General features: G+C 40.2%; 1 pseudogene; it reads left to right on the forward strand.

The window, feature by feature from the left end:
- Positions 1–9,784: 9,784 nt before the first annotated feature.
- Positions 9,785–12,477, forward strand: LOC141498339 (polyadenylate-binding protein 1 pseudogene; annotated as a pseudogene).
- The last annotated feature ends 1,573 nt before the right edge of the window (positions 12,478–14,050 follow it).

A 14,050-nucleotide genomic window follows, 5' to 3' on the forward strand; every position in this document is an offset into this window, starting at 1 on the left:
CTTAGTGTATTGTCTGGGAAATTGAGAGGTTCAATGAGTGATCTAGGGTCAAATATTCAATAAGTTAGAAGTAGTAGAACTTGAGACCAAATCTCCCTCACTTCTTCAGCTCTCCAACCACTATGCCATATATTTCCATGAATATATTTTAAAATTATATATATATATATATATATATATATATATATATACACATCTTTATTCCTCTAACTGTATTTAAATATCAATCTAATCTCCTTTGTTCTTCCTAACAACTATAAGGTATGTATCACAGGTATAATTCCTGTTTTATAAATGAAAAAGTTGAGGCCCAGGGAAGGGAAGTGATCGACTGCTCCATAGTCACATAGCTAGGAAATATAAGAAGTGAAATTCCAGTCTGAGTTTCTCTTGAATCCCTATTCATTATACTATACTGCCCGCCATCCTACGGCACCACAAAAATACCACTGTCCCTGCAATCAGCTGACTTGACTTCAAACTAAGTTTGCTGCTTGAGTGACCTTGGGAAAATTATTTCCCCTTCTCTAGTCTCAAATTTTCCTTCTCCTCCTTTTCTTCTTCCTCCTACTCATAGCTAACATTTAGTATACCAGTTACTGTGCTAAGTACTTTTACAAATATCTCATTTTATTCTCATAATAATCCTCTGAGAGAAAGGAGCAATTATTCCCATTTTACTAATGAGGAAACTGAGGAAGACAGAGCTAAAGAGATTTGCCCAGGCTAACACAGTTAGGACATGTCTGAGGCTACATTTGAGGCTTCCAGGAGCAGTACTTTACCCACTGAGTCATCTTGGTGCCCTTGTTTTTCTTTTTTTTGTGAGGCAGTGGAGTTAAGTGATTTGTCCAAGGTCACACAGTAAGTATCAAGTATATGAGGCCAGAGTTGAACTCAGGTCCTCCTGATTCCAGGGCCAGTATTCTATGCACTGTGCCAGCTAGGTGCTCCCTGCCCCTGCTTTTCTTTTTTTTTTTCCTTTTTTTTTAGTTTTTTTTTTTTTCCTAGGCAATGGGGTTAAGTGGCTTGCCCAAGGCCACACAGGTAGGTAATTACTAAGTGTCTAAAGCCGGATTTGAACTCAGGCATTCCTGACTCCAGGGTGGGTACCCTGTCCACTGTGCCACCTAGCTGCCCCCTCCCCCTGCTTTTCAAAAGAAGACTAGTTGGCCTGTGGGGGCTCATCCAGTTCTAGAGTTATGACTCCCATGATCCAATCCTCTTTTGGAAACACTATAAAATTATTTTAGCATGCAATGAAAGACTGAATTATGGTTGCAAATACAGTGATCCCTTCCACATGGAAGGATGGGTGTTAAGGGTGTGCCCTTACCTCCCCCTCCCTTGCCCCCATGATCTAGAAAATCCATGTAAATTTTTTGGGCCTTCCGTTTGAACCAGAGAGGAAGTTGGGAATTTTTCTTTTTCTTTCATGACTTGTTTACAATACCTTATTGGAAAATATAGGTTAAGTATTTGATCATAGGCTCTGTGTCATCTGCTGACCTTCTGCATAACTTCCCCCAAATTCCCATTTAATTTCTTATGCTGACCTACAATATATATAGAAATGCAATGGAGAAAGTCATGATGTAGAAAGGATAATTATACTGTTAATGTGGTGAATACTATGCTTTGGAGTACGGTCAAAGATAGCTCTTCACCTCTTCTCTGCTCAGTTGCTCCCTCCCTCATGAAGCCAGTGTTGATCCCTATTACCCATGTCTTCCACCCCAGTCATGGGTATTTTCTTCCCCAAATTAGCTCTCATTTCCTTATCTTGGCCCCAGTAGTATCCCTTGGGGAATCTAAGTTCCTCAGGGGGAGTGCCTAGATTTTGTTTGCCTTTGTATCCTCAGTGCTCGGCACAGGGTTTATTAAATTTGAATTTGGCAATAGAGTAACAGAAAGAGAAATTGATAGCTTAGTGAGGATAGGGGAACAAGAAATGTCCTGGGAGTTAAGGAGTCAGCTCCAATTAGAAAATTAGTCTAATTAAAATTAATCTAATAATAAATAATGTAATTAGAAAATCCTTTCTCATCTCTGTACCTCAGTTTCCTCCTCTATAAGATGAGGGTAGCAATATTTGTTTCCCCCCTCACCCCATTGTATGACCTCCACTAAGATCATGTAGATGAAATGCTTTGCAAAATGTAAAATGCTATATACATGTCAGTAATAATAATGCTAATAATGATGATGATGATGATGATGATGATGATAGTGACAATAATAATCATAACAAGAACAATAATGTTTCTTATTGGACTCCTTGAGCTGATTATTATCTTAAGTATGGTGAAAATTCAGCATTAACGAAGCCTGGAGTCAACTGGTTACTCTAGGATGGAGATAGCTCCCCCTTCCTGGAAATTTTACAAATAGAGGTTGGAAGGCTTATTCTAAAAGAGATTCTGAGTTAGATACCTTCCAACTCAGAGAATTCTGTAATTGATTAACTGTAAGACCTTGGACAAGTCATTCCTGTTCGCTCCTCTGGAAACTGGGGACAATGATGCCTGTAGCATTTAACTTTCAGGGTTGCTGGGAGAGTCAGTTGAGATCATATTGTAAAAGACTTTGCAAACTCCAAAGTCCTACAGCAAATTGTGCCCCAGAGAGAATGGACATGCTTCCAATACTGGTGAAGCCCTTGTTCCTTGTACCTAATTCATGGCCAACTTGTTTGCTCTTGTTTCCCAAAGCCGTGAGCCCTAAATAGTTACAGGAGTGGTATGCTGGCATTCATAATGAAATTATTTTTCTATTGATCATTTTTATTGCTCCATTTCACATTTTACCCTATTATTTATAGGACATAGTAATGAACTTCCCTAGCTTTATTGCATTATTTGGTAAACAATGCTGCAAACTGGAGAACTGGAGCAATAAAATTAAGGTGATTTAGCAATAAAGCAATTCCCTAGATTTTAATTAAGTTATGGAAAGTTATGTTCTAAGGACTCTAAAAGGGGCCAATCTACTATAGGGCTGGGGGGTGTCCAGATTGTAGGAAGACCCTCTCTGGAAAATGCAAGTTGTCAGAAGCATGGGCAAATTTTGTATTTTTCTATTGTGTGGAAGGGAGGGTAAGAGAGAGGAAAGAAGAAAGCAAAGGAGAGAAAGAGGTAAGGGAGGAGGGAAAGAGAGGGAAGGAAGCAAAAATGTAAGGGAGGGAGGGAAGAAGGCAGGAAAGAAGAGAAAGAAATGAGAAAGGAAAAGGGGAGAGGAAAGGAGATTAAAAGGAAGGAGGGAAGGAATGTAGGAAAGGTGGCTGGGAAGGCAAAAGAAAGAAGGTTTGGAAGGAGGATAGAGAAAGTTTTGGATTGAGGAAATGAGAGAGAGAGAGAGAGAGAGAGAGAGAGAGAGAGAGAGAGAGAGAGAGAGAGAGAAAGGAAAGAAGACAAGCATAGTCAAATACTGCCAGCTCTCTTGCCTTTTCCCTAGATGGAATACAGATTATCTGACTACTGTCAGACAGGTCTTTGATGTAAGGGACATATAACTCCTTTGTCATTCCTGTGCATTTCCAAGGTTTGTTCCCTAGACAAACAGGCTTCTTGTTTGTCACATAGAGAGAATAGAAATCTGGTGAGTAGTGTGTTCGGAGACTGGGAGGCAAAAAAAAAGAGAATGATCTAGGGACTTTCTATAAGATGGTGGAACAGTCAGGACAGTCGCCACTGCCTAAATCTTCATATTAATTTAGAAATTGAGCCTAACACACACATACACACACATACAAACACACACAGAGTATTTACAAATATCAACCTTATTTGATTTCTACAACAATCCTTCAATATAGGTGCTATTATTATAACCATTTTATAGTTGAAGAAAGTGAGGCAGAAAAAAAAAAAGGTCACATATGTGACTTGTCCAGAGTCACCCACACTAGTAAGTATCTGAATACATATTTGATCTCAAGTCTTCCTGAATCTAGGCTCTGTATCTAATATATTGCTTCTAAATAGATCTATTTTCTTTAAGCTATAAAATTTTGGGGCAGCTAGGTGGCACAGTGGATAGAGCACTGGCCCTGGAGTCAGGAGTACCTGAGTTCAAATCCAGCCTCAGATACTTAGTAATTACCTAGCTGTGTGACCCTGTGCAAGCCACTTAACCTCATTGCCTTGCAAAAACAAAACAAAAAAAAACAAACCCCAAAAACCAAAACAAAAAAGCAAACAAAAAAAAGCTATAAAATATAGAATACAAATAATGTCCAGTCTCAGACACTTAGTATCTGAACTGTGGAAAAGTCACTTTAACCTCCATTTTCTCAGATGCAAAGTGGAATTAATAATAGCACCTTTCTTTCAGGGTTGTTGTGAGAAACACATGAGATAATAGTTATAAAATACAGAGTAAACATTGCATAAATGTTAGCTATTATTATTAATCTCAATTCTAGAGGGAAGATTAATCCCCTTAAATATTAGGGACAAGATATATGTACTTAAGCACATAAAAAGTTGGAAAAAATCATCACAAGAATGTAATACAATTCAAAGAAAACAAAAATTATGGAAAATATTTGTGACAAACCTGAAAGTAAAATTTTGACATCTTGAATATATAAACAATTGTTTTTAAAAAGTGACCTGGAGAGCTTCCAGTCCAATAGGTAAAGGTTATGAAAAAGGCAGTTTCCAAAAGAAGCGAAATAATCATTCACAGTCATTTGAAAAAATTCTAAACATTACCAATAAGCAAAAATTGAGAAAGTACAAATTAAGCAAATTAAGAGGTACTAACACAAAGTAGCAAATAATCATTATCATCATCATCAAGGTGAAACAACACCACTAATTGTGACCAATTCGATACATTTATTGTATTATAGACATGTAGTTAGAAGGGGTCTTGGAAGCCCTAATCCAACGTAATTATTTTATAGGTAAGGAAACTGAGGTTAGGGTCAGCCAGGTAGTAAATACAGGAGGCAAAATTTGAACCTAGGTCTTCTGATCCCATAGCTAGTACTTATTCAATTTACCTCAAGACCTCCCTAATGGCTGCTAACATCACACATCACACATTTTTGTAGTGTTTTTGGAGAACAAGGAAGCAGCACTCAGTACAAGTTAAAAAAAGTTCCTAACATTGATCTATGAATTTTATCAGTCTTAGAGTATCTGGAAAGTGTAACTAAAACCAACAAAGAAAAGCTGCCCATTCCAACCTATTCAAAGAAATATAACTTTTGTTTTGCAAGGCAATGGGGTTAAGTGGCTTGCACAGGGTCACACAGCTAGGTAATTATTAAGCGTCTGAGGCCAGATTTGAACCCAGGTACTCCTGATTCCAGGGCCGGTGCTTTATCCACTGCGCCACCTAGCCACCCCGAAAGAAATATAACTTAAAAGTACAAAACCTAAATTGAAACCTGAAAACAACCCAAAATGTCCAGCAATGAAGGAATGGTTAAAAGTATTGTGATACATTCATGTAAAAGAATTTGCAGTGAAATTAGGGCTAAAACCTATGAGAAATATAAGGAAACCAGGAAGGACTTTATTTTTTATAAAACAGTGCAAATCCAAAAAAAGGCAGAATGAGAAGAATTCATATTAATTAGTGCCACGAATCTGGAAGAGTTTGCAGTGACTTAAAAGGGGTGACTAAAAAGTCATGATATTTCTCTGAGTTGAAATGAAAGCAAATAGTTACAAAAATGTAAATAAAAAATTCCATTTGATAACCTATAAAATGTTAAAGCATATGAGAAATGTAAATAACCGGATCAATGTTCAATATTAAATGTAAAGGGACATTAATTTTTAAAAGAAAATGGTTTTTATGTTGCATTTGAATGCATGACATAATTTGGCTCACAAAAATTTCTCTGATAACTGATCATCTCAAATAGCATTAATTCATGATTAAATTAATAAGACTGAAATGTTTATACTGACTAAAGGAATTGACTTCAATCTAAACAAAGCCTACTTGATTTGAGGGCATTGGCCCAATGAGAATCACCATGAAAGACTTGTCTGTCTGTACCATTTTCCTTGTCCTTGTCGTTGTGCTTAAGGATTTTGAGGAAATATTTTGTAAAAGGTAAAACTATGAAAGAAATGTATGAGCTTCAATCTATGTTCTGGAGGCTGTTAACTGAAGACTGAACAGACTAGAATACAGCAGGTGGTTAATAAATGCTGGATAAGTGATAAGAGAGATTTCTAGAATAATGAGTTAGGTTTTTGCATTAGTATGTAGAGATGATTTTTTTTGGTTTGGTTTTGTTTTTTCCTTTAACTGAAACCCCAAGGAAACTTAGTCCATGTAAAAAAGATTTTATAGGGGTGGCTAGGTGGTGCAATGAATAGAACACCGGCCCTGGAGTCAGGAGTACCTGGGTTCAAATCTGGCCTCAGAAGCTTAATAATTACCTAGCTGTGTGACCCTGGGCAAGCCACTTAACCTCATTTGCCTTGCAAAAATCTAAAAAAAGATTTTATAAAAGAAAGTAAGAGGGATAGACAGCTGATGGGTCTCAAGGTTTTTGCTATTTTGTAGTTGTTAAAAATCAACAAAGCATTTCTTAAAGCACCTACTAAATTCAAGATAATTATGCTATACTAGGAATGCAAAATTTAAAAAAAAATCCTTGTTCCCAAAGAGTTTACATAGTGGCGGGGGGGGAAACATCAATACATAGAGAAGGAAGTTTATATCAATCAAGGAACATTTATGTTCCATATAGTGTGCAAAGTACTGGGCATCCAAAGAATTTAGGGTCTTGGTGGGGTGGCAGTGGGGGCAACAAAGTGAAGATATATACCTATATAAGTGAATGCAGAATAAACATAAGGAGAATCAGGACAAAGAAATACAGGGTTTTTATAAAATTATAAACATAATAATTCCTATGTTATGATAGGATAACATAAGCAAGCTCCACCTGTAGCTACTGCAGTCTCCTCAAGGTCTAAATGTATTGGTCTTGGGGGTTGCTTTTTGTCCTTGGTCAAAGGATACTTAGGAGCGAATTAATTCAAACCTCTCATTTTACAGATGAGGAAAATGATGGGAAGAAAGGAGTGGACTAGCTTTAGTTTTGAGCAGGTGTGTTTGTGGCCTGCAAGCAGAAGTAGCCCTCTGGGCTGGTTCAAGCAAGTTTGAAGTTTGGTGTTGTGTTCCTTTGTATAGTGGGTTGCATTGTATGTATCAATGGGTACTGAATTCTGTAAGGGCCCTTGAGGGGTTTTTGTTGGGTGATGTTGTCTAGGAGAGCTAAAAGGTTGGACAGCCCTGAGATATTCCTGAGGTCTTAGAGGAAAGAGGATAATGGAGAAAGGGGACATTTAACATGACAGAAAACTGACAGATTCTAAGAGAGGTCTCTTAGGGGTTTTTCCTTTCTACTTACCTGTTCCTTAGGCTCATTCTGTGGAAGGAGCTGGTTTGCTATGATTATATGGGTCATGTGAACAGTAGAAGAAAGGAAGGAAAGAAAGACATAAAGAAAGAAACTATTAATAAATGAGTACTCATTTATTTGTATGTGTGTGTGCATGTTATAGAAATATAAGATGGATAGAGTAATATACACTTTTTCTAGAGACTTTTATCTGTATAGTCTGCCCTTCCAGATAGGGAGATAGTATGGAACAGAAAGACCTTTGAAGTCACAAGCCTGGATATGACTAGGTCCTGGTCACATAACTAACGAATATGCCTGACATGCCACCTTATTCCATTGGCAGAATATAAACTCCTTGAGGTCAGGCTCTGGCTTTCATTTTATTTGTTCTGTTTTGAAACCAGAGTAATTTCTTATAACATTGTGGGGTAAGGGGGGGGGGGGTAGAATTGGTATTAGAGACAGAATTTCATGAGAAATGGGAAATCCTGGAAAGGAAATTCCTTCTATCAAGTAAATTTCCAAATAATGTGTAACTTAGTCTTAGAGAACTGCATAGAACATCCCAAGATTAAGGGGCTTGCCCAAGATCACATAAGTCAAAGGTAGGACTTGAATTCAGGACTTTCAGACCAAGAGAATCAACTTTCTAAAGCCATCCTGATAACTTTGAAAATAATAGGTGCTTATCAAATGTTTATGAGTTTGGGGTTCAAATCCTAACTTGGCTTCAGAGTTAGGATTTGAACCCAAGTCTTTTCGTTCAATGAAGCCAGGTTGGTGCTTCCTGTAGTACATGTAGGGCCAATGAGGCTTCAAGAGATGACCATCCTCCCTCACACGTGGCCATTATCATCTACAGGATTCTTTCTCACTTTTCCCTACCTACTTTTTACATCCCTTTTTCCCCTGTCACTCTCCCTCTGAGTATTGTACATAGTTCTAACTTACTGTTTCCTCCTTTTTGCTTTCTCAGTGGTAGCTCGTCCCATATCTACTCCACCTTGTCGTGACAACACATCTGGTATTCAAGACTGGATTCCATCCACTGAATGCTGTTGGACTTTGTCAGCGGAAACCCCTTTGACTTTTCAAACCTTTTGTCTCCTAGCAATTGCAGCTTTGCCCCGCCCCATCAACCCTCAGCCAGTAGAGGGCGAGCTTCTCTGAGGAGAGTGTTGGCAACGACACCATTGTAATCCATTCTCCTTGCTCCGGGGATTACTGAGGTAAAATGGCATCCAAAAACCCTCCAGATCGCAGTGCAGATGCCGGCAAGGGTAGGGAAGACTATGTTTCCTCTACGGATCAGAATATCAATGCTGTCAGCACCTTTGGTGACCCTGGGGCTCTGGGTGAACCTAGTGGACTTGTCGGACCTAGTGGGTCTAGTGGGCCTAGCGGAGCTAGCGGGCCTAACAGCCAGAATATTCATGCTACTTTTCAATTGACCGAGACATCAGAGGAAATTGAGTTGGCCAACCCAGTTGGGGTGAGTAAGCAGTCTGAGATGGGTGAACAAAACAAACAAATTGAGCAATTGAGTGGGGTGATTCAGCCAGTGGGACTGAGTGAAATGACTGGACCAATGGAATTGAATGAAGCTATGACCCTGAATGAGCCAAAGAAAGAATTTATTGATACGGTGATAGGATCTGATGAGACTGTGATGGGATCTAAGCCACCAGTGATGACACAAAATGAACCAGTTGAAGAACCTGAGGAAGCTGTGATAGCATCTGATGAGACTGTGATGGGACCTAAGGAACCAGTGATGACACAAAATGAACCAGTTGCCGAACCTGAGGAAGCTGTGATAGCATCTGATGAGACTGTGATGGGATCTAAGGAACCAGTGATGACACAAAATGAACCAGTTGAAGAACCTGAGGAAGCTGTGATAGCATCTGATGAGACTGTGATGGGACCTAAGGAACCAGTGATGACACAAAATGAACCAGTTGCCGAACCTGAGGAAGCTGTGATAGCATCTGATGAGACTGTGATGGGACCTAAGGAACCAGTGATGACACAAAATGAACCAGTTGCCGAACCTGAGGAAGCTGTGATAGCATCTGATGAGACTGTGATGGGATCTAAGGAACCAGTGATGACACAAAATGAACCAGTTGAAGAACCTGAGGAAGCTGTGATAGCATCTGATGAGACTGTGATGGGACCTAAGGAACCAGTGATGACACAAAATGAACCAGTTGCCGAACCTGAGGAAGCTGTGATAGCATCTGATGAGACTGTGATGGGATCTAAGGAACCAGTGATGACACAAAATGAACCAGTTGCAGAACCTGAGGAAGCTGTGATAGCATCTGATGAGACTGTGATGGGATCTAAGGAACCAGTGATGACACAAAATGAACCAGTTGCAGAACCTGAGGAAGCTGTGATAGCATCTGATGAGACTGTGATGAAACTTAAAGAGTCAATTGTGGGACCTAATGTGACACATTCTGAAGTTCAGAATGAACCTAGTGGAGAGAGTAAGTCACCTGAACAAATTGAGGAAAGAAACCAGAGTGTGGCAGATAACCCTGGTGAGGCAAGTGGAATAGACAAGCCAAGAGTAATTCAAACAATGATTACTCCCCCACAGACTAGGAGACAATCACGCTACCAGTACCGGGGATATCCCCATGCAAGAGGACCCCCACAGGCACAGCGACCTTATGAGGCAAGAGGACCCCCACAGACACAGCAATCTAATGAGGCAAGAGGACCCCCACGTGGACGGGGATACCCTCAGGCAAGAGGACGCCCACAGGCACAGCGACCTTATGAGGCAAGAGGACCCCCACAGGCACAGCAATCTAATGAGGCAAGAGGACCCCCACGTGGACGGGGATACCCTCTGGCAAGAGGACGCCCACAGGCACAGCGATATTACGAGTCAAGAGGACCCTCACGTGGACGGGGATACCCTCAGGCAAGAGGACGCCCACAGGCACAGCGATATTCTGAGGCAAGAGGACCCTCACGGGGATGGGGATACCCTCAGGCAAGAGGACACCCACAGGCACGGCGATATTACCAGGCAAGGAGACCTCCACATGCAAGAAGACGCCCCCAGGCAAGGGAACTCGCACAGGAAACTGTTCTGAGAACTCCACTGGCATCCCTCTATGTGGGTGACCTCCACCCTGATGTGACAGAAGCAACGCTGTATGAGAAGTTCAGCCCTATGGGCCCTATCTTGTCTATTCGATTGTGTAGAGATATAATAAGCCATTGTTCCCTGGGTTATGCCTTTGTTAACTTTCAGCAGGCAGAAGATGCTGAGAGGGTGTTGGAGACCATGAACCTAGATACAATCAAAGGCAAACCAGTTCGCATTATGTGGTGCCATCGTGACCCCTCCCTGCGCAGAAGTGGTGTGGGCAACATTTTCATTAAAAACCTAGAAAAGTCCATTGACAACAAGGCACTATTTAATGTTTTCTCTACCTTTGGGAATATCCTGTCCTGCAAAGTGGTCACTGATGAGAATGGTTCCAAGGGTTATGGCTTTGTTCACTTTGCATCCCAAGAGTCTGCTGAACGAGCTATTGAGCAGATGAATGGAATAATGCTAAAAGGTCTCAAATTGTTTACAGGACATTTCAAATCCCGCCAAGAACGAGAATTAGAACTTCTAGCCAGAGTTAGACAGTTCACTAATGTTTACATCAAGAATTTTGGAGAAGACATGGATGATAACAAGCTTACTGAACTATTTGGACAATTTGGAAATGCTTTAAGTATAAAAGTGATGACTGATGAAAGTGGGAAATCTAAGGGTTTTGGTTTTGTGAGTTTTGAAAAACATGAAGATGCTCAGAGAGCTGTGGATGTAATGAATGGAAAGGAGTTAAATGGAAGGCAAATTTATGTTGGCAGAGCTCAGAAAAAGGGAGAAAGACAGACTGAACTAAAGCGTCATTTTGAACAGATAAAGCAAGAGAGAATCACCAGATACCGAGGTATTAACCTTTATATGAAAAATCTCGATGACAGTATTGATGATGAATGCCTCCAAAAGGAATTCTCCCCATTTGGTACAATCACAAGTGCAAAGGTTATGATGGAAGGGAATTACAGCAAAGGTTTTGGGTTTGTCTGTTTCTCTGCCCCAGAAGAAGCCACTAAAGCACTCACAGAAATGAATGGAAAAATGGTAGGCACCAAACCTTTGTATATATCTTTTGCCCAACGCAAAGAGGAACGTCGGGCTTACCTGATAAAACAGTATATGCAGAGAAAGGTTCATGTTCAAGCTTTTCCCGCTCCAATGATCAATCCCTACCAGCCAGTATGTCCTACAAGTTACTATAGGACACCCAACCCACCAACTCAGCATCACGCTGCATACAATCCTACTGGCCAGTTTGCCCAGTTCGGACCAGCTCCTCAGTGGGGCCTTCCAGGAGGATATTGCTATCCATCCCATTCCATGATCCCTACAGGAGTTCCTGGACCACAATTTCCTCCAATGAGACAAGATCCCACCCAAATTGCAATAGACATGGCCACCCAGCCTATTGTCACTCCACCAGGGGAGATGATACCACCCTCTCCACCATATGTTCCTCCTGCACACACAGCTCAACAACATGTGAATGCTGCTGACATCAGCAATCCAAAATGTCTTGATGTGCCACTCCATGTTGCTGTTCCAAAGCCTGCCACCCATGATGAAATTGAAATGTCTTTAACTACTTCATTGTTAGCAGGTGCCCTTTCTCCAGAGCAAAAGCAGATGATGGGGGAATGGCTGTTCTCACGCATCCATGCCATAACTCCTTCCCTGGCTGGTAAGATCACAGGCATGCTGCTAGAGATGAAAAACGTGGAGCTTCTTCAATTGCTCCAGTCTACTGAGTCTCTCCACTCCAAAGTAGACGAAGCTATAGCCGTCCTGCAGGCTCACCAGGCTAAGAATGCTTTACCGAAAGAAGACAGTGGTACTTCTGGGGCTCCCCCAAGTTAAGATGAAGGCTCACAGAATACAATACCTGGTTCACTCAAGAAGAAGTTCACAAGAGAGGAACACTTGAAATTTCAACTAAGTTAAATAAAGAAATAAAGGTTAAAAATAAGGTAACAGAAACGAAAAAAGAAAGGAACCAGTGAGCAAATAAATGTTCTTACTTCTATTCTGACTGCTAGTACTAGCTCATTTATTTCTTTCAAAAATATGGTAAGATATTTGAAAAATTGAGTAGAGGATTGAGGGAGGGGAGAAGTCATCACACATCAAAAACTTAATGTACATTTTTATTTTGGAAAATTTTAGGATATCACTATTTTTTATTTTATATTCTTTATTATAAACTTCATGTAGAAATCATTACACCTAGTTCAATTTGATTTGCAGCTATTTATATCTATATCCATTTAAACACATAAAATGACACAACTCAGTCACTCTGTATTTCTATCATGGACAAAGCTCCTTTAGTATCACTATTTTAGATGATATAAAGGAGAAATGAGCAAGGACACCTAATCTGGACTGTAACAATGTCTACTATAATAAAGTTTCCTGGGGGCAGCTAGGTGGCACAGTGGATAGAGCATAGGCTCTGGAGTCAGGAGTACCTGAGTTCAAATATGGACTCAGACACTTAATAATTACCTAGCTGTGTGTGCCCTTGGGCAAGCCACTTAACCCCATTGCCTTTCAAAAAAAAACCTAAAAAAAATTTCCCGGTACAGTAAACAGAACCAAATTCAGGGACCTTGTTGCAATTCCATCTCAGAGATTTCCAGAAAAAAGAGAAGTAGATAGGGGAAGAAGTAGAGAACTTTGAAAAATATTGCTGCTAAAACACAGGACTCCTAACTGTGTCTTCAATTTGGACTTTTGATTTTATGCTCTCCTTAGTAAATGGAGACTGATGCAAACATTAAAGTGTGTTCTTATTGGCACATATATTCAAAATAAATATATATGTATATACACATGTCTCTCTATATGTATATGTACATATATATGTACATATGTATATACATATATACATATATATATATATATATATATATATATATGATTTATTGACATTTTCTCCATGCATTCCCTTGAACAGTTCAGCTGAATCACAGGGGTCTTGGGAAACTAGCAATGAAAAGGTATTTAGTCTGCATTTTAATATGAGTTAGGCACCATGCTAAGGTCACAGAATACAAAGGCAGAAATTAAACAGTCCTTGCTCTGGAAAAGTTCATATTCTAATGATGGAAATAATGTGTATGTTTTTAAGTGTACTGAAGACACAAACAGGTCAAATACAAAGGAAAAGCAGTAACATATAGGGGGATCAGGAATGGCTTTTTGTGGAAGGTGGCACTTGAGTGTGTTTTGGAGGAGACCAACATGCTGGTGGGGGATAGGGTAGGGGTGGGGTGGCAGTGTGGGGGGGCGAGCATTTTCCACATAGAAGACAATTCAGACAAGGGTGAGGGGATGAGTGGTGGCAGTGTGGGAAGAACAATCTCCACATAGGAGACAACCCTGAGAAAAGGGCTGGGGGTGGGGGGGGGAGGTGGCAGTGTAAGAAGAGAGCACTTCTCCACATAGAAGACAACCCAAGAAAATGGTGGATGGAGAGCATTCTCCACATAGAAAACAACCTGAGACAAGAGGTGCATTGTCATGATTTCAAAAGTGGCCTGTCT

The sequence above is a fragment of the Macrotis lagotis genome, chromosome X (genome assembly GCF_037893015.1).
Source record: "Macrotis lagotis isolate mMagLag1 chromosome X, bilby.v1.9.chrom.fasta, whole genome shotgun sequence".
NCBI lineage: Eukaryota > Metazoa > Chordata > Mammalia > Peramelemorphia > Peramelidae > Macrotis > Macrotis lagotis.